At 33.1% G+C, this 27,063-nt stretch overlaps 1 protein-coding gene across 2 annotated transcripts in view; it reads left to right on the top strand.

Annotated features, from left to right (window-relative positions):
• The first annotated feature begins 380 nt into the window (after positions 1-380).
• LOC149422503 (sodium-dependent neutral amino acid transporter B(0)AT3) overlaps positions 381-27,063 on the top strand; it is a 69,305-nt gene continuing 42,622 nt past the window's right edge. For both annotated transcript variants that reach the window (XM_089633330.1, XM_089633329.1), the window contains exon 1: positions 381-541. The gene's annotated coding sequence lies outside the window, so the exon portion shown is untranslated. The remainder of the gene's footprint in view (positions 542-27,063) is intronic.

Here is a 27,063-nt window from a genome sequence, read left to right as displayed (position 1 = left end):
TTGTGATGTGATAAGAGTATGTAACATTCTAAAATTCAAAAATAGAATTCTTATTATTTTCAAGGCATTTATTCCGCTGTTTTTACAATAGTTTGAGGTATAATTATTAGTCCGCATAGTTCCAGTTTCGTAGTAGTCGTGTAGTCGGATTCGTTTTATAATTTGAATAATAATTTTCTTAACACGTATTTATGATTATTGACTGTTTTCAATAGAACTTTAGAAAATGTCACATTGCATGTAGGTACGGACAATGAAACCCTCCCACGTAATGTAATATCGATTGGCGGAGCATCCCTTGCACCGGCCCGCGTCTCGGCCAGACGGCAAAAGCAGTGAGAAAAGCGCGGGCTTTCAGTCGATCCCCGTCCGCCATTACGCGGATACGCGCCCTCGCATACCCGCCGCCCGAATATTAAATTAAAAATATTACACATCAATTATTTTTTAAATACAGCCATTAGGCGAGTGAATTTGAAAGTATTCAAACAGGTTTCCACTGCTGCGTGTCCGCGTGGGTAACCCGATTTACACATAAAGGGTGAGTTATTATTTCAAAGTCGTATTCATTCAGTCTAATTAGGAAGGTTATATAACAGGTCAATGGTTTAACAAATAATACGTAATGACATCCACAAAACAGAATTTTATGTGTTTAACATTATTATATAATGAACGAACCTTTGTTTTAGGGGATTGGATATTATTTTCTTTGTTTGATAACGTTACAGCAACAGGGCTGATCGTAGAAACCCTTTTCCATAGGTACCTACCCACTTATGTCTCTAAGGATGAGACAAGTTTCATTTGCAAACAATATAGTTCGGCTATTTAAGGACATACGGCATACTGCATTTAATTACTTTCAAAATAAGAACTTATTAAATAGTACTTGACTGAGATAAATATTTTGATATCAGAAATAAAATAACGTTTAGATTAATTATTCATCATTTGGGAATTAGTTTACGAGTTATGTAAGCATGAAAATCAATATAAAACCTTTTTTCTACGCAGAACAGATTATTAATAACTCTAACAAAGTAAATAAGTAACTAATCACGTCGTTAACCCGTGGGGGTAGGTAGGGAGGATGTTCCGCCAAATAACTCTTTCTTGGCAAACACTATTTGCCTCATTATACCTACTTGATGATACCCATATAATATTTTAGTATTTTCCTGACTTGATGCACGTAAAATATTTGATTCATTTTATCGGACCGTCTTCGTCTTATTCTACTATTCACTTTTCAACTTAGAATTTTTTAAATCTAAAGTACTTTCAATATAGCTCTTGTGAAATACCACCATTCAGAATTGAAACGTTGCTTGAAATGGCTTTAACCGTGACCAGATTTTAATAGCCAGGTACTTTTTCCACCCCATTTCCACTGCTTTCAGCCTGACAATGAGGTATGTACCCCAATTGGGGATGACATAGTCTCACTTTCTACAGGCGATTGGGAGCAGTCGGGACTTTTATACGGTATTCAATTTTAAAAACTAAATGGTAGGATATCTGTTTTCGTGTCCCACTCATTAAAAACTAGCTAATGGTGAGATCTGGCTTTACAAAATTCGCACAACTTATTCCGTCTCCAATTTGAATATCAGAGCAACCATTTTAGGCTCAAAACATTTAAATAATATATATATATAATTGTATATATATAAATACTCATGTTATTATGATGAGCAATGTTGCATTGATGTTCTCACCAAAAAAACAAAACTCTAAATTATTATTTTTTAAAAATTTATCAAAATCTTATCAAGATTATCGAGAAAATGTTTAAAATCAGTTTAGTCGCTTTAATGCTGTCTGTCTCGCATTCCGTGCGTCTATATTCAGTAATATATTCCTAGATCCTAAGTAACTTGTACTATAAACTGGTAAGTGATCGCACGATAAAAATAATTTAACCCTCTACAAGCTCTACCCTTCCTGGGCTAAGACCGTCACCCACTTAGCCGCCGATTCAACCCTTAATAATTTGATTGAATTCAGAGGAAGGGTAAAAGTAGACTGAACGCCGTCTAAATAAGACCCTTTAGGTCTAAAGCGTATGTGCGATAAAGCCATGCATGACCGTATTACAAAAATAGCCAGTTACTTTCTCTAACCTTCCTCTTTCCATTACCTTTCCCTCTCCACTTCACTTGAGGATGCCACGGTCCTACAGGCTACCGGCCGCGGTAGTTGGGATCCTTGTGAAGTTATCACACCAGAAAAACATAATTTCCCGATTTTCACTCTCTTGAAAAATTGTACTTATGTTTTGGGAAAGTTAATATTTTCTTGTGAAACATGCTTCGAATTGAGCTCGTGTAATTAACTTCCAAACTTCATCGTCATTTGTAAAAAACGGTAAGAGTTTGTAAGGATGTCAAAATCGTACATTTGAATTAAGTAATTTTAAATACAACTTTATATTTTAATTATGAAGCACCGTCGTAGAAAAATAGTGTCAAAAGTCAAGTAACGAGTCAAGTCTCACCTTTATACAGACTCTTTTACCGGTTGGTCGTAAAGCAAAAGTGAATAGTAAAAAAGGCAATAAAAGCTCCAAGGCGTACAAAGTCTCTTGACTTAATCCGTAAAAGTCCTAAGGTAAGGAAAATGTACAGGAAAATGTAAATGACATTTCTTTCAAATGGTGATTGCACAGTTTGTTCATTTCCACAGGCAGAAGTCAGATACTCAAAGAAGAAGAACAAATGCAAAATAAAGTTCTCAACTTGAAAATATAATATATTTATATTTACATATATTTTTATATTATTATTTTTTATTTCTTGGTAGAGCAATCTCGATGAGTTATAAAACTAAAACTAAATTCATTGTAGGAAGAGAGGAACTTACAATATATAGGTGGGAGTTAATGGGTACAATTTTACATTGGTATTTTGATGACAAAATTATAAGTTTCACATTCAAAACAGAACAAAAATAGAAAACTAACATAATTTTAAGTTTCACATACAAAACAGTACACAAATAGAAAAAGGAAGGTTAAGTATAACAAACAGGAAGAAACCATAAAGGAAACAGACACATAAGCACAGAGCCAAGTTGGAATTATGCAGAAGTTACTTACCCACTAATATCTACATTTGCAAAAATTGATTATGCTCGATTACAAATACAAGGGATAGAAAAGGAGAGAGAGAGAAACAAAACAAAGTGCAACACGACAAGAATTACGTATTTTCATTTTTATATGTTTTAAAAAAATATTCTTTAAAGCCTTACTTTGAATTTTTGGATTATGATGGCTGTTTTTATACAAATCTGGAAGAAAGTTATAGAGTGTGTAGGCAATAATATTGTTTGCATGCAGCAGTAAAAAATGTCGTACGGTGAGTTCTGGTATAATGAAATTTGCACAGCTGTTTTGTGTACGGGTTTTGAAGGTCAACGCAATTGCTTTCATTAACAACTCATTTTCCAAACTGAATTATGTGGCTTTGAATTTAAAAATGGTATTATTTAACTCTCAAAGAATAAGACAAGATACCATTTTGTCTGTTACGTTTTTAGCAATATTGTTGCACCATTAAAGTAAAATAGCTCAAAACTGCGATCTACAAGTGTTATATTATTTTTATTGATAAGAAAAAATAGAGATTTTGAAATCTCTGAGGAAGCCTTTGATTTTAGTGCTGGAAGTTTTTGACTTGGGTGAGTTGAAGTCATAAGATGAGTTTATAATGTAAACGATAAAAATATTTACTTTGGAACCGACAGCATTTTAATTTAATTGATGCATTATCAGGACTTAATAGTAACCCTTCAAGCCTCGGAAGGACATTATCAGCCCCAAACATCATATTTTAATTAGAGTCACTGAATGACATACATTATATAGATATTATACTATTTTTATAATGTGAAGGCATCTGATTTGTTCGTTGTTGAAAAGATAAATAAATATAAATAAATATAGGAAAAGCTATTATTATTTACCTTGATAACACTGTATAATATGTATAATTTTATATTTATTGTAAGAAACATACAAATATTAAAAAAAAAAAAAAATATTCTTCACAGTTTTTTCTCAAATAAATCCAAAAAATATTAAAAGTGTATGTTAAAAGTTAAACAAAATGTTAACATTTTTATTGTATAAACGGCATAAAAAGTGATGTAACAGTTATCTTACTAATCTCCAACACAAAAGTTATGTGTTTTTTAAATATCGAGTTCTTTCAAAATTATGGACGTTTCGGTAAGTTTTTCTTAACATTTTTGTTTAATTTTTTTACTAAAAAATCAATGTTTATTTCAAATGCAATCATCTCAAAGACAATTGCATTTAGTTTCTAAAGTGGTATTTTTTTTCATCAACTTCAAAAATAAGAAATATTCCGCACATTTAAGATAACTCAGAGCATTCCAAAATTCCATGAACTTTCACAATATCGTTGGGACTTGTAGGTAAACATATTTTAATGCCGGACGAAATCATTATAATCATGTTTTTTATTGTGTCACAATGTCACCCTTTAAACGTTAAATTATTAGTAAACAGGTTCGTAGCATCAATAAATGGCAAAAAACATAAATAAATGTAATTATAAATAAGTAACATACAACAGATAAAATATACTGAGATAATTATAAACTTAAATATGGTGAGCGATCATTTAGGTAGATGAACAGCCTCTGGCTCGGGCTACATTATCTCTAAATAGTATAAAATAAAGACGTTATCCGCGTCTTTCTGTTTGTGCGCTTAGTTCTTCTAAATTACTCAACAGATTTTGGTAAAATTTCACTATCATTTAGAAAATTTCTTTCGGAAGATTCATATATACATAATACATGCATATTATGCTTATAAAAAGTAAAGAAAAGTCGATGTTTTGTAATTCAGTCGTAAAAAAATATTTTGGGGCCCTTTCATTGCTAACGCTGGCTAAACCTTATGAGATATATCAAAATAATGTTCTACGGAATTGTATATCATGAAAATACCTACAGAAAAGTCCACGATGATATATGTATATCTCCGGTGGTATATGTATATCTCCGGTGGTATATGTATATCTCCGTTTGTATATTTATATCTCCGGTGGTATATGTATATCTCCGGTGGTATATGTATATCTCCGGTGGTATATGTATATCTCCGGTGGTATATGTATATCTCCGGTGGTATATATATAGGATAACCCCCAGCAACTCCGGGTACACGTCAGCTAGTATTGTATATTTTACATCCATAAATTTAAAAAGTGTAAATAAAACCGATAAACATACATAGGTAATTGAAAACAGAGCAACATAGATAAAAACATAGGTACTTAGCTATATTAGATTAGAATCATTGGAAGCTGGTAATGGCAAAATTGGACATGGACAACGATCTTTTAGCAAGATAAATGGCGCCTGGCTCGGGCTCCATTATGATCCCGTATTTTAACCATTTACTTTCTGTTTTGCTTACTTTCAGTCCATTACACATTAATAACGCAAGTTCTCGAAATAACGCGTAGACACATTACGAGGATGAATTGGGACATTATTTTTTACAAAAAAAAATTGTCAAATCCTCACTTACATTTTCATGGTGCGTATTTTATAATATACGCATATCCGAGATACGAGTTAGTGGTGATTTGTTGGATAAATATTTGCAATCGGAAATGTTATTTGAGTCTCAAGTTTAAAAAAAACTTCTTTAATTAAAAATTCCAAAAAAATAAATCATTGACATTTCTAAATAAATATGTCTGATAGAAGAAAGAGTCCCTTTGAGATTTCCAGCCGGACTCTTTCGACCTCAACGCCTTGCATTGCAGTGGGAGGGATCCATTCACACGTCACTTCTGGACACAGATTCTACTTATCCACAAATTCCTATCCACCTCTCAAACCATTTGCCTTTTCAGAACTTCCTATCTTTCCTTCCCAAAGACCCTCCACACAGCATTCCCAAAGACCACACAGGACCTAATGGAAATTATTTTCCTCGTTACCTACTATGTGGATTTAATGAAAAGAAATTATAATACACGAATTAAAAGATTGCAACATAAACATTAACTAACTACCCATATATAATTTACAGAAAATCATTTTTTGTAGAAATACAAAATCCTCCTACAACCATAAATATAAGCGGAAAATGCTGGTGTATTTATGAAGGACTTCGCTAGCAAAGAATTGTGCGATGATTGGTTGGAAAACCAATACTTTAGCCAATTTGCTACTGACCGAAAAAGTCGATTGAAAAAGTTTATTACTAGCATTTCAAAATATATTGAATTTGGCGGGTTTAAACCGCAATTTTCTTCGCACCAATCTCTAATACCTCTCAGAAAAGGCAATATATATTCATTGATTTTATTCGTGTGGGTATCTACTCGCTCCATCCACGACATCCATTAATCTCTTCCCACACGTGTCAGTCCATCACTCTCACATCTGACGCCTTCATTGTTGTATAAAAACTGTAAACAGGTACTACAAAAAGCAATTCAAATCACTGAACAGATAATATCAAGAAGTGTGATCCGTACCGATTTCAAAGAAATCTGATGTGGTCAGTCTACATGAAACCTTTCGACTCCTACACTTTTTAATGTGAATACCGCGCGAGAATAACAAATGCTTCTAACCCTATGGAGTCAGTGACATTATTGCTTCACCAATTGGGGAATGTTATGAGGCTGAAGGTAATGGCGAGGCGAAGGAGACGAGAAAGAGGAAGGCGGGGAAGTACTTGACTATTCATTACTTACTTAATGAGCCGGCAATGACAAAAACAAGCCATCAACAAATTCCCGCTCCATTAATTCCCCTGCTGGATCGATGAGTTCCATAGGGCGACGCATGAGGCCCTAGACAGGCTCGCAGACCTAGATTGTCTGTCTGACCCCCTACCACAATACAAAAGAAGAAGAAGAATTCAGATCTGGTCACCAAACATGGCTAAATTATTTTTACGCACCGTTTAAATTCTGAGAGTATCTACCATTCTCAGAATCTAGACTCCATTATTTGTGGGATGCAAACATATTTAACTTATAATAAAATACGTATGATTGACTGGTAAACATATACACTATTTTACGCGTTTACTCCTTTCTGACACCGAACAATTTCAATATTACAATACATATGCCTCATTTCACATCTGTTCAGGCATATGTATGAATGCGTTGTTTCATATTTATCCATAGATACTCCTCCTTACATGAACATTAGGCTGGACCGTCATTCCCAGTTTTTTTTTACAATTTTTAAACTACAGACATTAATTTTTAAATTCTATTGTAGGTTCTTGTGTTCCTAAACCAAGGCTTAAATGTTGGGAAATGAAACATAATATTTTTTAATAATAAATTGAAGCATATATTTAAAACAAATAAGGGCTACTTGGTTTATTTCTGTTTTTAGTTATAGAAAATAGGCCATTAAATAAAGCGACTTTTCACGATTTTATAGGCAAATTTGGAAATCATTTGTGAGTTATTAAAAATACCTTTTTTTAAATCTTCCCTACCTGCTATGTAAATATAATTAAAAATGAAGCAAAAACTGTAAATTGTTAAAACAGCATCATGACTGGCTTAAATTTAAATTACAAACGAAATTGAATATGATGAAACACAAATTTGTAGGATATAAATTTTTATTTCAACCCAAAAATCGTCTTTTTATTTAAATTTCATTTTTAATGTTATATTTACATAGAAGTTTGGCCAAGACTACTTTTTAATAATTACCATTCACTCTCAAAAATAGTCATGAAAAATTAAAATTTTGATGGCCTTTGTTTTATAATTTTTTATAGTTTTAAAACACAAACAAATAAAATAGCACAGATATTTGCTAAAAGATTAAAAAATTATATAATTTTTTTTTTCAAGTATTTTGGTCTCAAATTCAAATTTAAGTTTAATATGAGCCGATGAAAAAGGTCGCGCAGCCGTTTCCCTTATACCATATCAAGTTCATATTCAATTTTAAAGCCAATCTAAAAAAAGCTTTGCATTGACGACCCACCCTAATACAAATGCCTTGTTTTATATTTCCACATAGATGAACATAATATAATATTACATATGCCTTGTTCATATTCCACCGTATGCCTGGTTCATATTATTATTTCCAGTGGTATATGTAGATGTCGGCGGTGATTGATGGCACAACACCAACAGAACCGCTCCCGTCTCTCCTTGTTCATATGGAAACATCAACCATTTTCCAGTCTGGTAATCTCTTTGAAAATAAACACCGGGTTCGGTTGTGCGACTGATTTTATGTTGTCAACTTTATATTTGGTATATTCATTTTAAATGGTCTCATTAGAGTTTGTTTCTAACAGATTTTAAATATTTCACCAACAGGTGTAGAATGTGTTTGTCACGTTTAATATGACAAATCTTTGATTCCGAGATTCAAAACAGGAGAAGGCACTATCTATGTGGAATTTTGAAAAACCACCACCATGAAGAAAATAATACACTTGAAGTTCAAAATAAGAGAAGAATTGATGTCTACATCTGATTATAAAAAAAACTTTGTAAAGTCCAGGAAACGTCGGGGACTTCAACCAGTAAAAAATAATACTTCAGAATCGAAATGATGCTTAAAATGGTTTTAGCCGTGCTTGGTGACCAGATCTGAATGGTCAGTCCCTTCCCTAAATTGAGGATGTCATAGTTTTCTGCTTCAGACAGGAGGGGGCAGTTGGGATGCTGATGCGATACTCTATGGATACTCCGTATTATACACGGTGAATAGATTATTCGCCTCGTGTAAAATACTTACTCTGAATAACCGATATCCCCGATCGGATTCTACATTCACCTGAAATCCGGGAATATATTCCTTTAACGATTGAACAAAGAACACTTCAGCGACGACGGTAATAAAGTCTTTAGAATTTTGGAGCGACGAAGAATGAAGGAAGACGGATGGAGGAAACAGGAGGGCGGGAATAATCTCCGCAATTCAAACAAACGACACGTTCAAATTTACATCTAGCTGTTGACTGTTGAGAATTTCATTTTTTTACCAGCGAAGACTCGCAAAAAATCACAGGATAATACAAGCACTATTAAGCGCTTTTAAAATTCATGTAATACGAGCGAGGGAGATGTATGATAATGATTGCATTTTTCCTTTGAGGGAAGCAGACATACTTACACCGTTTGTCTCATTATTGTTTAGTGTGTAAGTAAGAGCTGCAGCATTATTGTGATTAAGAAGTGCGTTTTATGCTTTTTTATGCGGTTGCCGTAGGAATTTCGAAAGCGCCCATTGTGTACTATCTCGATGAAACGTTCAAAATTATCACGCTAGTAGCAGTGCGCGGGGATCCAATTCAGTAGTTTGCGGTCGTTGAAGGTCAAATAGGACTAATTGGTGGTAAAAAAGTGCAACCAATTTTTTTGCTTAGTGTCTCATCTAAATGGGATAGTTTGGCCAAATCAGTTCCGATCTTGAAAATAGTAATTAAAATAATTTTCTGTCAAAATATTATATATTCTGTATTTAACTAATTTATTGTTTGTCTAAATTCTCCAAACATACACTCCCAATTTTGAAAATGAGTCTTGAATTCAATATAAAAGTTGAACCGGCGTTACAGACAGACAGAATAACAACCAAAATTAGTATTTTTATATAATAATCAATATCCTACTTACGGGTTAGGTTAGGTTAGGTTGAATGGCAAATTTGAATTAAAAAACGGTTTCTAGGGGGTTAATTTCAGCTGTTCGATGCCTTTTAAAATGTATGGAAGCTTAGAACCGGCTCCAAAACTTATTTTAACCCTTTAGATGCCAAAAAAAGTTTTGAAATTTTTTTTTTTTTTTTTCTATTCTGGTCTCGGACCAATCTAGTCACTGTTTTGTGCTACTTCGCTGGACATCGTTACTAGTAGGCTAAGCCTTGTTTCACATGGCCTCTGGAGTTACTTTTCCCAACTTTACCTGGGGAATCGCACTCAGTATTTTAAATAGTCATTACATGTATTGGTACATTTACATTCAAAGCTTGCTATATTTCTGTATCTATTAGAGAAATGCGTAAACAGTTGCTTACTTACAAATTTAATGATGTTATCAGATTCAACATGCTGCGAGATTACTTGCAAGCGTTTTTATTTCTTCTATCCAACAATGAGTGTCTTAAAAATTCACGTTCATTCTTTAATCTTCTCAAACTATCGAATGCATTAAAAAATATAATCCCATTATTGGGCAATACAAAATCTACAAAAAATGAATTTACAAATCGTGGAAAGGTCTTGCAATTTCAATAGATTTGGACCTTGGAACAATTACCTTGGACTAAAGGCGATTTACGCTTCAAAAGGTGGGAAAATCAAGCATCTTTAGTCTGTCAACTAAAAAATTGTAACACGCAGAGACATATAAAAAATAAACAATGAGTTCAAACATGTAGACATTAGAAAATGCCCATGCCATAGAAATGTAACTTCCTCTGGTGAATCTCGTCTTTATCCCCTCGGCAGCCCATTATGGTAAAACCTTTACTTTCGAAGCCTCCTTCAATTGGATTATAGCTTAACCGATGAGTTTGTCGGATAAAGAAAGCGGCAGATAATCCATGTCTCCAAAAACTAACGAATTAAATATTGTGATGCCTGAAGGCAAAATGCCAACCACCGACCATTGGTACTATTTTCTTGAAAAAATACTTGTTTTTCTTAAATTGCAAAATATGTTTTTTTTTTCAAATAGTACCGTCTTATTAGAAAATTTCTCTTAATATTAATAAAAAAAATATATGTCTATCCTATGTAGATTCTCCAGGGTAGCTACTTATATTTAAATATGTATTTTTTTCTAATACTGCAAAATATTTGGTTCAAATACATATAATGACGACATACGAAAATATTCTTGAATTTTATTTTATTTTCCAGCTAAAAAGGCGTTCTTAAATGTAAAAATAAGTCTCATATGAGAATTTCTATAAATAAATACAGTAGGTACTATGACTTTTAAAATCGGAATTACGACATTTGACGTGGAATTTTGTGACGCGCTTTTCTACAGATAAAATAAACATATCTGTTGGTGACAAAACGAAAAGCTAGAAAATACTAAGATACTTCATTTCTTTTCCAAGCGAATTAAACATATTTCAGTAAGCTATGAACATTTTTTAGGTTCAAAATACCATAAAATCTAAGTGCTATGAACTAATAATAAATCCATTGTGGATTTCTTGGCACATTCGGGATGTTAATCCCTGTTTAAAAAACATGGCGTATAGTTCGAACGTTGGAGACACAATATCTACAATATTTTTAACCATTTTTTTTCAATTATCATATTCCTTCATATTTATTTTGTCTTCATGCTGCCATTTAAGATGGTTAATTCATTTCAACTCCGTTAGATGTGTTGCAGGCAAATCGCCCAAATCACTTAAAACTTATTGTATTAACTTCTCACTCAAACATACCGTATGCTCGGATTGTACGTATGTCTCCAAAACGGAAATACCCACTCAGAAACGACTTTTGAATTATATGCTTTAATCACCGCTCACGCGTTTCTCAAAGTCGAATTGAGGCTTTGTAAACTTTGTATTGTTTTTTATCTTCTTTCCACACTTTATTACGTAATGTTTTAAAAAATCACTATGACGTGAAATCTATCTTATCATGATTGATGTTTGAAAAAGTCCAATGTTATGGACGTAAATAAATATTTCAATACTCAGTCTAAATGGTATTGTTGATGACGAAATATCAAAATCTAACATAAAATCCTCTATTTACCCTGTTTCCCGGGATTGTATTGAAAATTACCCAAATAATCGCCTAGCAATGGGAAATTTAAGAGTTCAGGGTAGGCGAGAATGTCGGCTCTTTTTCGGGGAAATATTCGACTTATTTTTGAATACGGGGCCTTCGAAAGGAAATTGATTAACCTTCTTTCTCGTGGAAGCAATTCATCACTTTTATCGTCGCCTTAACACGACGAACAAAAAGGAAACGTCAGTTTTTTAGTCCAAGGACGTTCTGAAATTCGTAAAACACTAGAAAACCTTTTCGAATTATCGTACATTTTTACTATCCCAAAAAAGTTTCTTCAAATATGTGTAATTTAATGCCTTTTCTCTTTTCTTTAATTGTAAAATAAAAAAAGGTTAAGGTAAATTGTCGAATTGAGAGTTTTTGGTAGTTAGAGTAAAAAAATTTCAAAAGTTCCATATCGTTCCATTCCTATAATAATACAGTATACCCACCAATCAATCATAAAACTTTAATACATATTTTTCTTTTGATATTATTGCCAGAACCCATCAATAAAAATCATCCGCAAAGTTTGTTTTTATTTTTATATTGCCTTAAAAAATGGAACACATATTTTTATATTGACTTTAAAAACGGGATACACATTTTGAATAAAAATCTTACTAAAGAACTTACCTTTATCATATTTCTTTTGCTCTTACAATTTTATTAGGTTTATTTAAACAATTACATTACAGCTTTGTAAGCATCTTATTTGACCTATAAATTCCAGTTGTATAAATTTCATTGCACCAGGGCTCATTATTAAGAAATGTTTGTTGTGGCAGCAATCATGTTTTTCGCTTTGTAGTCACAAATAATAATTTAAAAAATTGTGATCTATTTCGATATGAAAGAAAAGTGATGTCGCAATGGCTTTCAACTCATAGTTTCAGAGAGTCCATCAAAATTGTATGCACATTCAAGAAATAAAGTAAATTTTTGAAAAAGGTTAATCAATTTTGTCAGTGGTAAGAAAAAACAATTGAATGAAAAATGATGGTCCTTCTGGCATATTATTTCATGGAATATACAACTTTTAGCAGTTCAGGCATTGCAGTGAGAAATGAACGAATAAGGTTCTGGGAAGGAAAAGGGTGTGGGTTTGTAGGAATAAGGTCCAGGAGGGATGGAAGTGTGAATCCAATCTTCTTACCGTGGTGCAAGGTGATGGGTTGAGTCCAGAAGAAGATATTAAAAGGTCTCCATTAACCGGCCACTCCTGATGCGGTCCACCACGCAGTTGGTGGACAAACGCATCCGCCTCCAATACCAGGGCAAAGCTCATCCCATGAACCCGGCAACCTCCGCTAAGTTACTAAAGAGTAAACAAATCACTCGCGGTGGTGGAGGCCCGAGGCGGCGGTACCCGTACCCGTCTCCCAAACGAGAATGCCTACTGCAGAATACTGAAAGAATGAAATCCCTGATTCGTACATGTGGCAAACCCATTCAATAATAATGCAAGTCTGATATAAGCAAAATGAAACTGGGCGACAGCCTGGACGAGAGTGTTGTCGGCTTTCAGGTAACGCTGATTTGTTCCGGCTTTGTGCTACAAATATTGCCTAACTGCCAGGAGCTCATAATGATGTACCAACGTCTTCATATTGATTTACACCGAGAGAACTTTCGAACAAACCGCTTTCCGGTCCATTACTCCGAGTCGAGCTTCACACTTAACACTTTAATATGAAGTGGGTTATCTGCTCCTAAATTGGTGTCAAGAACACTGCTTCATTTAACTTGAAGCCATAATTAGGCACTCGAGTTTGAACCGCGGACGATCGCAGCCCGACAATTTAAAGTTCACAATACGAGCTTTTACCCGGTGATTGCTTTTATTTACTGATAACTAAAAATTAAACTGCTTACGAAAACACTCAGGTAAGTGTGTATTTTCTATTTTAGAAATAAGCCCTGTGGAAATAAACCGATAGAAGTGTGAATTATACAAATATGAACTGATGTTGCCAGTGGTAACTGGATAAAATAAAACACTGACAAAACAGAACATATAAAAATGAATGGTCAAAATAGGTTAGGTTCGATTAAATTATTTTTATCTTTACTTCTCTTCTATGTTCTGTTTTGTTCATCTGATCACTTTTTTGTTCAGCTTGCAATGTTTTCTGTGTATTTCAAATGCGCCATATAAATTTCTTTTTTTCCGTATAAACAAATACTATTTCAGAAACTAGATATAATTATCTTTTATTTAAAATATTAATTACTTTTTCTAAGTAATAAATTTTAATATCAAACGTGAAAAATTGAGCCAAAAACGCTAACCACATTTTTACTTAATTTTTTACTACAATCATAGAAAAATTGAAAGAACTATATATTTTATTATTTATTATTACACGCCCTAATAGGCTTTTACACACTACAAAGTTTAATAGTAGAGTATCACAGTTATTATAGATTCTACAAAATTAAAACAATAAAGGAAACATAATACAACGAAAAAAGAAAAAAATATTAAATGTTACAACAAAAGCATATAATAAAATGACATACATTAGTAAAAATGATAAGAAGTCTCACATAAATAGATATTCAAAATAAAAATATATATATTGCGGAAATAATAGATGTCTATTTGTGTCTCGATCTATAAAAGAATTGAAATAAACAATATTTATATTGATTATTTTTAAGATGAAATATATCTCCCAGATCAGAGTATTTATTTCCGAGACTGTGAAGTTTATGAATATGATAAACAAAATGGGCCCTAAATGAGAGCCTTGTGGCACTCCACTTGTGGCTATAAATCTGTAAGAGTTTGTGCCATTTATTACACTAAGACTTCTTTTGGACAAATAACTAATAAACCAATTTAATAAAATACCATAAACTCTAAGTGTGGCTAATTTATTAATTAATATTTTGTGACACACCTTATCAAAGGCCTTGCTAAAGTCAGTGTATATTGAGTCAACCTGGCATCTGTTTGCTAAAGAATTGGATATGAAGTTTTCGTATATTAGTAAATTAGTTAAAGTAGATTTATTTGAACAAAAGCCATGTTGGTAGGAAGTTATAATTTTTTGTATGTTGGAAGTTATCTTAGAGAGTACAATTTTTTCAAAAAGTTTGGGTATCGCTGATTGGATACATATCGGTCTATAATTTGTAATGTCCGTTTTGTCCCCTTTTTAAAAAATAAGAGGTGTAAGAAAACTGTGTTTCCATGTATCAGGGAAACAACCTGTTTCTAGAGACTGATTAAAAATTAGGAAAAGAGGAACAGTTAGGCCGTTTAAACATTCCTTAATTAACACCGGTGGAATATTATCAGGTCCAGCATTTTTTCTAACATCTAACAAATTTACATGCTTTTTGATATCATTAATTTCTATGCGTATTTCAGATATATCCAGACTAAGATTTGATGAGAATTGAGGAATTTCGTTGCTAGGTATATCCTCTTCATATACCTACAGACTTAAAATAATCGGCGAATAAGTTTACAATGTTTTCATCATTACAACCAATTTTCCCATTGAAGTTCATACAAGGAGGAATACCCAAGTTATTATTTTTTTGAGAATTAGTGTAATTCCAAAAATGTTCTATGTTTACACGAATATCATTTTCAATTTTATCAATATAATTTTTTTATCACAATTTTGAGATTTTACAACACTCCTTTCTTAACAATTGAAATTTATTGTAATCACTTGACATTCTGGATCGCTTGAAATTTATATGAGCAATTTTCTTTTTATATGTTAATGTGATCAATTCGGGGCTAAACCAGTTTGGAAAATGAGAAATTTTATTATGTCGAAAGGGCACAAAATTTGTAATGGCATCATTAAGAATAGAATAAAATGTATTGACATTATTGTAAATATCTGTGTTTTCCAGAAAAGACCAGTCTGTCGAATTTAAAAATTTGCTTCATAAAAATTATAAGGCGACTTGACATTTTTAAGATAAGTGTTGTTAATAAATGGAATAGTTATATCAAGAGGAGGATGGTAGAGGTCTACAGGCAATAGTTCATCCAAGGATTTACATACGGTAGCAGTGGGCTCACTGCAAAACACTAGATCAAGAAGACGACTATTTATATTAGTGATAGTGTTTAATTGTGGGATTGATAAGTAATTCGACATACCCAGAATCTCTCTCTCGCTGAGATTTGTAGTTGACAAATTAACACCAGATAATTCGGGGTCGTCATGGTTCCAACATATATTTGGCAAGTTATAATCTCCTATTATTATAAATTTAGCACTAGGATATTTAAAACTTAAAATTTCTACATCTTCCACGTGATTCTTGTAAAGCTGTGAATTAGAAGATGGCGGGAAATATACACATCCTAATATTAACTTGCCAGCATTTTTATTTTCGAGCAACACGAATATTTGTTCAACATCACTATTTTTAATTTTAAGCACTTTCGAAGTAACCTTTTTGTGGACAGCTATCAGGACTCCTCCGCCTCTTGTATTGGAGCTGGTTTTTAGACTCCAGTCTACTCGATAGATGTTGTGATTTTGAAATCCAAGTTCAGCCGAGAAGATTGATGGGATTAACCAAGTTTCCGTTAACATGATGACGTCGTGTGAGAAAGTCGGAACATTTATTCTGAAATCATTTAATCTAGTTCTGATGCCTCTGATCTTCTGATAGTAGAGGTTACATTTATTCAGTTGGAGTTTTTTTGGCAAAACATTGATAATTTTGGGGAGGTTATTAATATATTTTATAGTTAAATTTGGTTCGCCATTTTTCTTTCTAGTTTTTAGTTCGTCCCGAAGTATCATAAGTTGTTTTCTTTGTTGACTCGTCTGATTGTTGCCGGTTTTAACACCATCTTTGAAATTTTTGTTATTAATTAAGATTGTCCGGACTAAATGCTCCTCATTGAGTTCTATCTTGATTGGTCTACATTTATTTCAAATTTTCTTCGTTCCCAACCTGTACATTTTAATGTAATGTCTTAAATGGTAATATCAATATTTTTCAGGGCCGTAGTAACTTTTTTAACATCATCGGAAATATTTATAGATGTTAGATCTGACGTACTCTCCGGGACATTGAAGAGAATTACGTTTTTTGCACGAAGCTTCCTCTCTTCAATTTCGGTGAATACTTCACAAATATTAGGTGGAGGATTTGTGGGATTAGTATCAGTAGATTGAGTAAGAGCTGCACTTTTTAAGGTCTATAATTCTCCTTCGAGAATACCCATCCGGACGGCCATAAATCCTGTTGTTCCCAAGAGTTCCGTTGTTAAAGGTGTTATTTTTCCCATTTGTTCCTTTGTGAATTTGTTACCCGGGTCATTTGTAATTTTGATAAGGGAACTAAGTAGATCTTTTACCTTTGTCATGTAGTTGAGCGAGTTTTCGTTTAGATCCATGTTTATAAGAGTTAAGACGATGTTTACACTATTCTTTGAAAAATTTTGAAAACACTATCGTTTTGTTTGGGGAATTTGTAAGAAAACTGTAACTTAACTTTTATCTTGTTCATATAATAAAAAAAACATAATATTTTAAACCGATCGTTACGATAGCGATGCGAAATATGAATTATTCATTTTGGCTATTTTCAAGTTTTTGTTAACGGCATCCAGTATAAATATTTGAGGCAAACGCGAAAAAATTATTTTTTTCTTTCTAACGTCAAAAAATACGTATTTTCGCATGATAGAAAAAAAAAGATAAAAATACTTTTATCAAATATAGATTCTCGGTCATATATGACCCTAAAACACTGGAGGGGTTAACACCATTACTCCTAGGCCCGTCCAATGATATATATCTTCTGTTCAAGTAAGAATTACAATTTTTGCCGATTTATTTCTTCAGTAGGCTCCAAATATAACATCAATACTGAGTGGAAAAAATAACTGTTGCTAAAAAGTCTGACACTTTTCAAATTATTTGTCAAAGTGGAAAAATTAAGTAAAACTGTATATTGGCATGAAAATTTCTCGATAAACGTCAGACTTCGCACATATTTGTACCAGTCACAAGTAATGCGGGTGATGACAGGGGGTGACCCCTGTGACATGACAGTTCTCCCCCTTTTACAGCCCTGAATAGCCCTCAGAAGTCATCGAAACTTTCAACTGTCAACAGAACACTCAAGCCAGACTAGTCTTTGTTCGTGGAATGCCACGTGTCAGGAGTGTGGATTACAATTCATATTTGGATTTCACGTTTATGTATTTTAAATACGGAATATTATTTGAATTTTAAACCAGTTTTAGTGAGATTGAAAGATGATCATTTCAAATAAAGCTGCTAGCAATATAAAATTAAGATTTATGATTTGGAATATGTAACGTGGAAATAAAAAAATGAAAACTGGTTTTCCTAATTTAATGCATGTAATTCGCTGTCATTCCCAATTATTGGGGTATTGTGACATTTAAAATTTATTGTGATGATAAAAGGTTGGAAAGTACCTGGCTATTCATTTTTGGTCATCAAACACAGTGTGTGCCTTTTAAAGTAACGTTTCTATTATTTATATTAGTATTTAACCAGGACGATAATCGTATGTACCACCTGGGACACAATATCAAATTAAATTATTTAAAATTTGAAAAAACACACAAATTTTAAACCGCTTTGACTTCATATAAGTCTGTTATTTTCCAAACGGTGTTCGCGTGTTTTGCTACGTTCATAAATATATATTTATCTGTTTCTGATAAATACTAGAGTGAATCATTCAAAATTTGTCTCAAAAAAAATGATGAAATTTTACTCCTAACATAAGAAAAGAGCGTTTCAAAGATAGTGATATTTTACTACAGTGATATTTTAAAAAAATGCTTCCTTTATTAACAAATAATATATCACTTTGCCGACACTAAAATAGACGAACGATACATTTGTTTAATGTTATCATTTACTGGTATAATAAAAGTACAATATTTACAGGATTAATGGGCCGGAGTTTTTCCTGATTTCGATTCTATTTCCTAAATACATTAATTATACTTAAACGGGAAATGTTTCGAAAGATACGGGACCTAAGTAACATTTTCAGCAATTTAAAATCTTCCGAACAATGCCCAAAGCGAGACAGCTTAATTAGAGACTGTTTCCTTCGAACAAACGAAGACAAAAAAAAGTGGGTGTGTCAAGCCTACGCAAGACAGAAGTGAAACTTCTAGTATTCCTCTCTCTCTATTTTCATTTCATCATCTCTATTTTCTCTCTTAGGTTAGTTTGAAAATTAGAGGTTAAATAATTCAACGACGAAGCATGGATTTGCTTTTTCTAATATTTTCTTATAGATGAATGACGTTCGATTAATGTATAGTTCCAAAAATTTTCAATTTATTCACAAGTATACAATATTACATAAATAACAATATTACAATTAAAAATTACAAAGAAATTACAATGACAATGATGTGTTCATCACCTCTATCTCGTCACTACTCATTTTTAACACTGAAATTCTGTACCAAACCGTATGAACCACAATCAATTACGTATTTCACTCGTATTACACTCACGACGCAGTATACTAACCAAGCAGCTGATGCTTGGCGTGGCGCAGTTCGCTGGTGTCTGAGAGAGAGGAAAGAAGAGAAGAGAGAGAACGTTCGTGAGCGGCTCCCCCACCTCAACAAGCGCATATGGTGAGAGAGGGACAGTGAACGGTGAGCGGTGGTGGGGGTACCCGCATTTTCGTGTCGATCCTGACTCGGTTTTACTCCGTCCCCGAAAATCCATTACGCGCCTAAAGAAGTTTCACTTCAAAAGGTTTTTGTAATTTTACGATATAATACGAATTTCGAATAGATAAAATCTACTTTATTGGTTACGGCCGCCAACACAACAATAAAACAATAATTTTAATTTCGATATTATAACTTACAATCTTCTTTGTGGGAAAGATCTTTTTTTCTTTTTTTTTATAGAAAGACAAACATTCTCGGGTTACGAATAACCTGAGAATATTGTAAAATCTCCTACTACCCCCACAGTAAGAGGAAAATGTTGGATGTGTTGTGAGGTGACCGGATAAATCATCACAATGATAATTCGTCACATCTTTAAAAAGTTATATAAAGTCATCCAAAGTGATGAAACAAAAACTTTATTAACTGGGTTAAGTAGGTTAGGTTTGGTTAGGTTAAAAAAATATTTTTTCATCGTTTCTAAAAACTTTATATCACTTTTTAAAAGTGTGTTGAGTTATCATGGAACCGTGTTGTGATAGAAGACTTAGCCAGCCGATGAATTGAACAGACTACGCCTGGATGGGACCCAAAAGCGATGTCAACTCAGCCACCGGATCTAAAGTTTAAGTCAGTAACGTTTTTTCCTTTCAATTTTTTTTTTAAATTTGAATTCCACACGAGAGTCCCGAACCAGAGTCTTGATATTCTGCTAAAATTATATTCATTTATAAAAATCTGTTATCGAAGAACATAGAACTTGATTTTAAATTTAATATTTTATTTTAATTCCACTTCATCTTTTAAATTTTGAACTCGAATCACGAAAAAACTAAGAATGGTAAACACAGCATTTTCTTTATAGATTTTATTTTATTTATTATTATTGTTTTTTTATGAACACATTATTACATTACATTATAGTTAATATAATACAGGGTTTTCCAATAAGAGGTGTTATTTTGATATTCAATCGTAAAACATCAATGGTTTCGTTGCTTGTGTGGCACGTAGCGCCGTTTTGTTAAAAGTAAACGTTGTCCAGATCAATACCATTCAATTTAGGCCATAAAAAATTATTAATCATCTCTCGATAGCGCAATCCATTCACCGTAACTATTGCTCCAGCCTCATTTTCGAAAAAGTAAGATCTAATGACTCCGCCGGACCATAAACCGCACCAAACAGTCACCCGTTGTAGATAGAAAGGCTTTTCAACAATAACTCTTGGGTTTTCTGAGCCCCAGATGCGACAATTTTGCTTGTTGACGAAGCCACCGAGGTGGAAATGGGCCTCATCACTCAAGATGATTTGCATTTGATTAACTCAAGTGAATTTTAATAATTTCAATGCGTTGTTGAAGCGTGTATCGTTCCATTTTTATTAATGACGTAGTTTTTACTTGTCAAATGTTAAAAAATGACAGCTTCAAAAGTAACATCTACCGAAATAGCGGGCTATTCAAAATAACACCTCTTATTAAAAAAACCCTGTATTACCCTATGTGTTGTGTTGATGCATTTAGTACTCACTGACAAAAATCTTCTAAACTTTCAAGAATACGTCGAATTTATCATCTCCCGTATTCAGATAGCGGGCTGCTCTCCCCGCGGGTTATTTTTTATTAATTATCCGGTTAATGCAAACTTTTTCAGCTTGTATTGTCATTTACTTAGTGAATCACGGAACTTTCGTATTCACGTTTCTCAAAAGAGAGGACGCCATAATGCTACATTAACATGTTTACCAATAGAGTTCAAAATATTTTTAAAAAACTTAACGTGAATACCGCATCCTAATTGCTAACAACTGCTCCCAACCGTCTCGAGGCTTAAGGTTATGTTGTGAGGACGCGACAGCATTGATTTCGTAATTTGGCGGTAGCGCGCCAAGGCTTATATCATAAGGCTTTTATTATATACACATCACTGTATATAATAAATATACACATCACTTATATACACATCACTCTTCCCATGGATTATTTGCCGCTCCTCATAATATACAACCACGATTTTGTTTTTTCAGTCCATCTTATGTTCGATTAGATGAAAAACTGGTTTAGTTTCCATGTTTCAAAATATTAGATGTGTAACATGTTAGACGTCAGTGACGTGTGTAGCATATAGGTGTGTGTAATGTATCTGTGAGTGTAGGTGTCTGCGTACATGTATGCGCATTAAGCAGTTTATATTATTGATATGATGCCACGTTTGAATTTGTGCAGTGAATTCGAAAAAAGATGTCAATGTTTTAGTTTGGACAAATATTATTTAGAGTATGAAGAGCTTTGGTTAATTGGCGAATTAGATGCTGCATTTGTTTTATAATTAGGCGTGTGTAATAATAGCACTGTATGTCGTGCACGTCTTAAAAGTATGTTAAGATTAATTAATTAAAAATTAATTAATTAAACGCACAGAAGTTTACTCTTGAATATCGAATGAATGTCAAATATACGAGGATTTTAAATCCTACTACATTCTGTGGAACATTGTTCAGTTATTCGAAATATTTAATATGGGCTCAATCGATATTCGTAAAGCCACAATGTAAACGTAAGTCAACTTTCTCCGTATAATATTGTTATCACTTCCAGCTATCACTTCCAAAGTATCTTCCCGCCCTGAGGAATTTCGGCAATTGGATGTGCTATGATAATAAGCGCTTTACAAATAACCATTAAAAGGACTCAGAACTTTGAATAGAAATGTAATAATTAAGTGAGTTTGGCTTAGCTTCAAATTTAATATTACACGTTAATAATTGTCAAACAATGGTTAGCATTTTGGAACATACATTTTGTATATTTAGGAATAGGAAAAGTTATTATAATTTTGTTTCGTACAGAATCAAATGGTACTCGACGAATGGACCGTAATTTTTAACCAGAAAATAAGATTAAACAATCGTGTTTATCACAAGGAAAAATAGGAGTGCGAAAGGAGGCTTTTATCTTGTGAATGCTGTTGCTTCAATTGGAAATTCTGATGTTGGTCTTGATTTTTCTGTGATGGGGAAAAGGAAGGATACATGGGTAAAGCCATTTCCAGCCACTTTTCTACATTTGAACGGCGATACTGAGAGTATCTCCCACTCTGAAACCTATCTTCTATCCATCTAATCGGTTCAAGTTAGCACGAAAATCATTCTTCTGAACAATTATAAAAACCAAGGATTAAAAATTATGGCACCTTCCCTTATTTTTAAAAACCTAAACTATTTAAATTTTACATGCAAATATAATTGGTTGACAACTTTAAAATTTCAGAAATTATAAAAAGTGTTTATAGTCAATTAAATATTGTTAATAACCATTTTTTAATGGTCTCTCAAATTTATTTTTGCATTGCATGCTACTCGTGTTTTGATAATATATATATTTTTTTATTATTTGGATATTTTATTTACTTCTTGATTCTTTTTATTTACAATTATAGCTAATTAATCACCGCTCATAGTAAGTTTTTGTCTGTAGGTACTTATTTGTCCATTTAAAATATTTGATTTTTCATTCAGTAGTGGTGTTTACAAAGTTATTTATATTATTTAAATTAAAATGACGCCATAAAGTAATTTAGAATTTATTGAAGAAGTTAAACTTTTATTTTAATACTTCGTATCTCATGATCGAAATAACTTCACGAACTGAAAAAGTTGCACTGTAGTGAACGTCCAGACAAAAGAAACTGTTCAGTCTTCATAACCAAGAGATCACCGTTCTAAAGTTTTTTTAGTGGGACACGATTTTTGTAATGAAATATGTCTAAATGTATGAACGAGACATTTGTGTATCGAAAAGACAATTATTCTGACTAGTATAAAGGGCAGGTCTTTTGTTTCACTTAGCTTTCTTATGAGTAATATGTACCAGTAATGAGGCAATAAAGTGTCAAAAGTGTATCTACACTCTAGTATCACTTATTTACACGAGATTATCCACTAATCTCTACCAGGAGAATACTTAGTATATAAATAAAGAAGATCCAGTCCTCCACAAGTTAGTGTCGTTGAGACCACTACTAATTGGTATAGCTAGCACTACAGATTGGCGCAGTCGAAACATTTCATGAATAAAATATTTTTGTTCATTAACTTTGGTTTGCTGTAATACATTTCAAGAAAATTTTAATTACAGTTTCAAACGTAAAGCCTATCGTTGCCGTTGGAAATTAAACACCGTTACGTTCACCACGTGCCAAATACCTCCCCCATCTCTGAACATCGACTCTTTCAAATGAAAATAACATTTCACGTTTAAGGCCCCGTAATCCGATTTATAATCCTATTTTCAGATAAGCGCTTTATTAAAGAGATTTAATCTGAACGTTTTGTGTACAAAACATTTTTTTTAAGTCGGTTCGTAAACTTTTTTTGCCGCTCTGAAGTTTTACTGAAATTTAAGAAAAAATATGAACCGATATCGTTGTGTTCCGGGCGTGTCTGTGTGCCGTGAAAATCTTCCTTGAACAGATAAACTATTTCACTGGCCGGTTTGGTGCCTAGGAGTTGACATTGGTTTATTTGTAAATTGGTGTTGTTCACACTTACGGCCGCTGTTCCCAATCCTAATAATCAAATTCTAAGCGAATCACCACTGCACTACGTAATTCCAACACACAATAATTGCTTAAGCAAGTCGCTCAGTCTAAGCCAGCCGGACAGCTGGATTAGCTATTTTAGCAATATGTAAGGAAAAAGCTAGTTACAAAAAGTGTCGACTGAGTGAAAAAATACCGCGAATCAATGATCAAATGTCACTCTGACAATCGACAGTCGCGCTCCTTTCAGTTTTTTGTGTTGCATTTGTCATTATCGTTTTAAAATGGATAGAGAAGTTTTAGACATTTTAGATATACTAGATATTGCGGAATGGGCCGAAGTAATTTATGAAAACATCGGGTTATACAGGCGGCGACAGGGTGTGGATGTCAATTACATCAAACTATTTATTTATTTATTAATTTACGGACAATATGTCCATTAAAACCATAATATTGACACGAATAAGAAAACATAGATGACAGTGAATGGAGAGTACATGTATGTGAAGGACAAAGACAATGTAAAATAGAAAAAGTACATATAGAAAATAACTACAAATGAATTAAATGACAAAGAATTTTTTTACCGTTTTCGTATGACGAAAACGTGTTGTTTGTATATGTTGAACCTAATTGAGGGGTATTTAATTTTATTTACGCAAGTGTCATTTTTGCGATGAATGTGCGAAATATTTTGCCCTTACCTCATGTCAGATCTGAAAACCTTTCTATTCTATCAATTTAATCTTATTCTTCGCACGCTTTGCTTTGATCTCCATTTTAAGGTTTGTTTGGGTTTGTTTTGCTGTCGCACATCAAATGGGAAGTCCCGATTGTGGCATCACGTTCAAGTTGTCACTTTATTTTTAATATATTATATACGTTAGTTAAAATATGAAATACCAGTTTATGAATAACGGTATTTAAAAGAAGTAATGTGTATTAATAAGAGCTACAATAATTAACTCTTTCATATTAACTTAACATAGAAAGTTTTAATTTGATGTCATTTTATTGTCTATGGTAATGTGCGGTAGTGTGTGGGGCTACTTAAGATTTTCAAAGATAAAATGATTGGGAACAACGCAAATCGCACGTTCCCTACAAAATGCTTAAAAATCGCTTGGCTGAGCAAAAACAAAGATTTGAACTTAGATAACGATTAAAAAGTTGGGAACAGCAGCCGTTATATTCGTTAACCGTATTCAGTGACTTTCGCTGTGTTTATTGATATATATATTACTAGGTAGGTAAATTCTTCCCAACATTCCTTTTCTTTATCTCCTTTCCTCCTCAGATGTAACAATGTTTTCCTTGTGGTGATGCTATAGTTCTATTGGCTCCGGGCAGTATATGGTCTCAAGTTATTTTTTTTTTATTTAAATACTAGCTGAAATTACTGGCGCAGTCCGGGATTGACAAAGTACTAGCTGAAGTTCCTGCCGTTGTCTGGGGTTCACAAAATACTAGCTGAAGTTCCTCGAATTGTCCGGGATTCACAAAGTACTAGCTGAAGTTCCTGGAGTTGTCCGGGATTCACAAAGTACTAGCTGAAGTTTCTGGATTTGTCCGGGATTCACAAAGTACTAGCTGAAGTTCCTGCCGTTGTCTGGGGTTCACAAAATACTTGATGAAGTTCCTCGAGTTGTCCTGGATTCACAAAGTACTAGCTGAAGTTCTTTGTGTTGTCCGGGATTCAAAAAGATTTTTTCATGATCAGATGTAGAGAGTAATTTTCCTCTTATTTTGAACGTCAGATATGAAAAAAATCATCAAGAAGTTTAAAAAACTTTGGTCTAAGGGGTGGAAAAAGGGGGGGGTCACCTTCCTCTTGTTTTGATGGTCAAGTATGTAAAATTTAATTCTATAAAAGACAAAACCACACCGCCACAGAAACTCTTCTACATGAATATAAACTAGCTGATGTTTTTTATTGTGCAAGTTTTTCCGAAATGATGTAGACCGTAATTTTCCTCTTAATTTTAAAATCAAGTGTGCAAAATTTCATAAAAAAGTATAAAAATTCTGCTTTAATTGTGGGAAAGGGGGATAGGATGGTTTTTTCGAAATAACATGTAGATGATCACCTTCCATCTGTTTTTAAGGTCAAGTGTGCGAAATTTCATGAATTTTTGAATAAAAGTTTAGATTTGCATAGTAATCAAATCCGTATTCCCCCGCCACAGACACGCTTCTTTATATAAATAGATAGACACCATTATATTTATAAATTTCTCTATTTATTTACGTTATTTCCAAGCCATAGATTTTTATGTATATAATCGTTTGGGATTCCGATACATTAAACCACGTGTCTCGTTTATCTAGCGTGATTTTGAAATATTGATATCTGGCACCCCGATTCAGAATGTCATAGTTCTACACTCACTAGACAGCTAGTCCTACACTCACCAGTATTAAACGCCTCGGATAAAAGTTCCATTTTTCATGATTTTCCGACTCTGAGATAAACACGCCGAAGTTTATTCCGGTGATATTCCATCTTTCTGTTTGCTTGGCGATGATATTGGAGAAGCCTCATTGACTACACCCCGTATAACGTCAAAAATATCCCGTCTCAGGGATTAAGTGTGTTTTCTCAGAGCCTTACCGGAAATTGTTACCAGTTTATTCCGTCGAAAAATCAATACCCCAGAAAAGTATTTTGGAAACCGATCAGACTTACAAACAATTTTATGGTTAATTTATTTTTGTGTCATATTGTTTTGCATATCACTGAGATATTTTTGTAATAATCAGAAATCTTTGTAAAATACGTTTCGATTAATAAATTATGTTTTGATTCATACCTTATATTGTTTATTATGATTAAATACATCTTTTCGATTTTCACTTTTGTTTTCGTGAAATATTTTTCAAATCTTGGAAGTTTAAACTAACCCACTTCCCGATATTAAATCGGGATGAAACTCGTCAGACAAACTTGTTGTTGATGACAATTTTGTATATCAACTTTTGGTGGCAATCACACATACACTAACTAACTAACCATCACGCCGTTTCCCCACAGGGGTAGGCAGAGAGGACG

The sequence above is a fragment of the Hesperophylax consimilis genome, chromosome 7 (genome assembly GCF_061612785.1).
Source record: "Hesperophylax consimilis isolate HC1 chromosome 7, BYU_Hcon_1.0, whole genome shotgun sequence".
In the NCBI taxonomy this organism is placed as follows: domain Eukaryota; kingdom Metazoa; phylum Arthropoda; class Insecta; order Trichoptera; family Limnephilidae; genus Hesperophylax; species Hesperophylax consimilis.
Note: the sequence above shows the minus strand (reverse complement) of the source record. Positions and strands in the feature narration are given on the sequence as shown.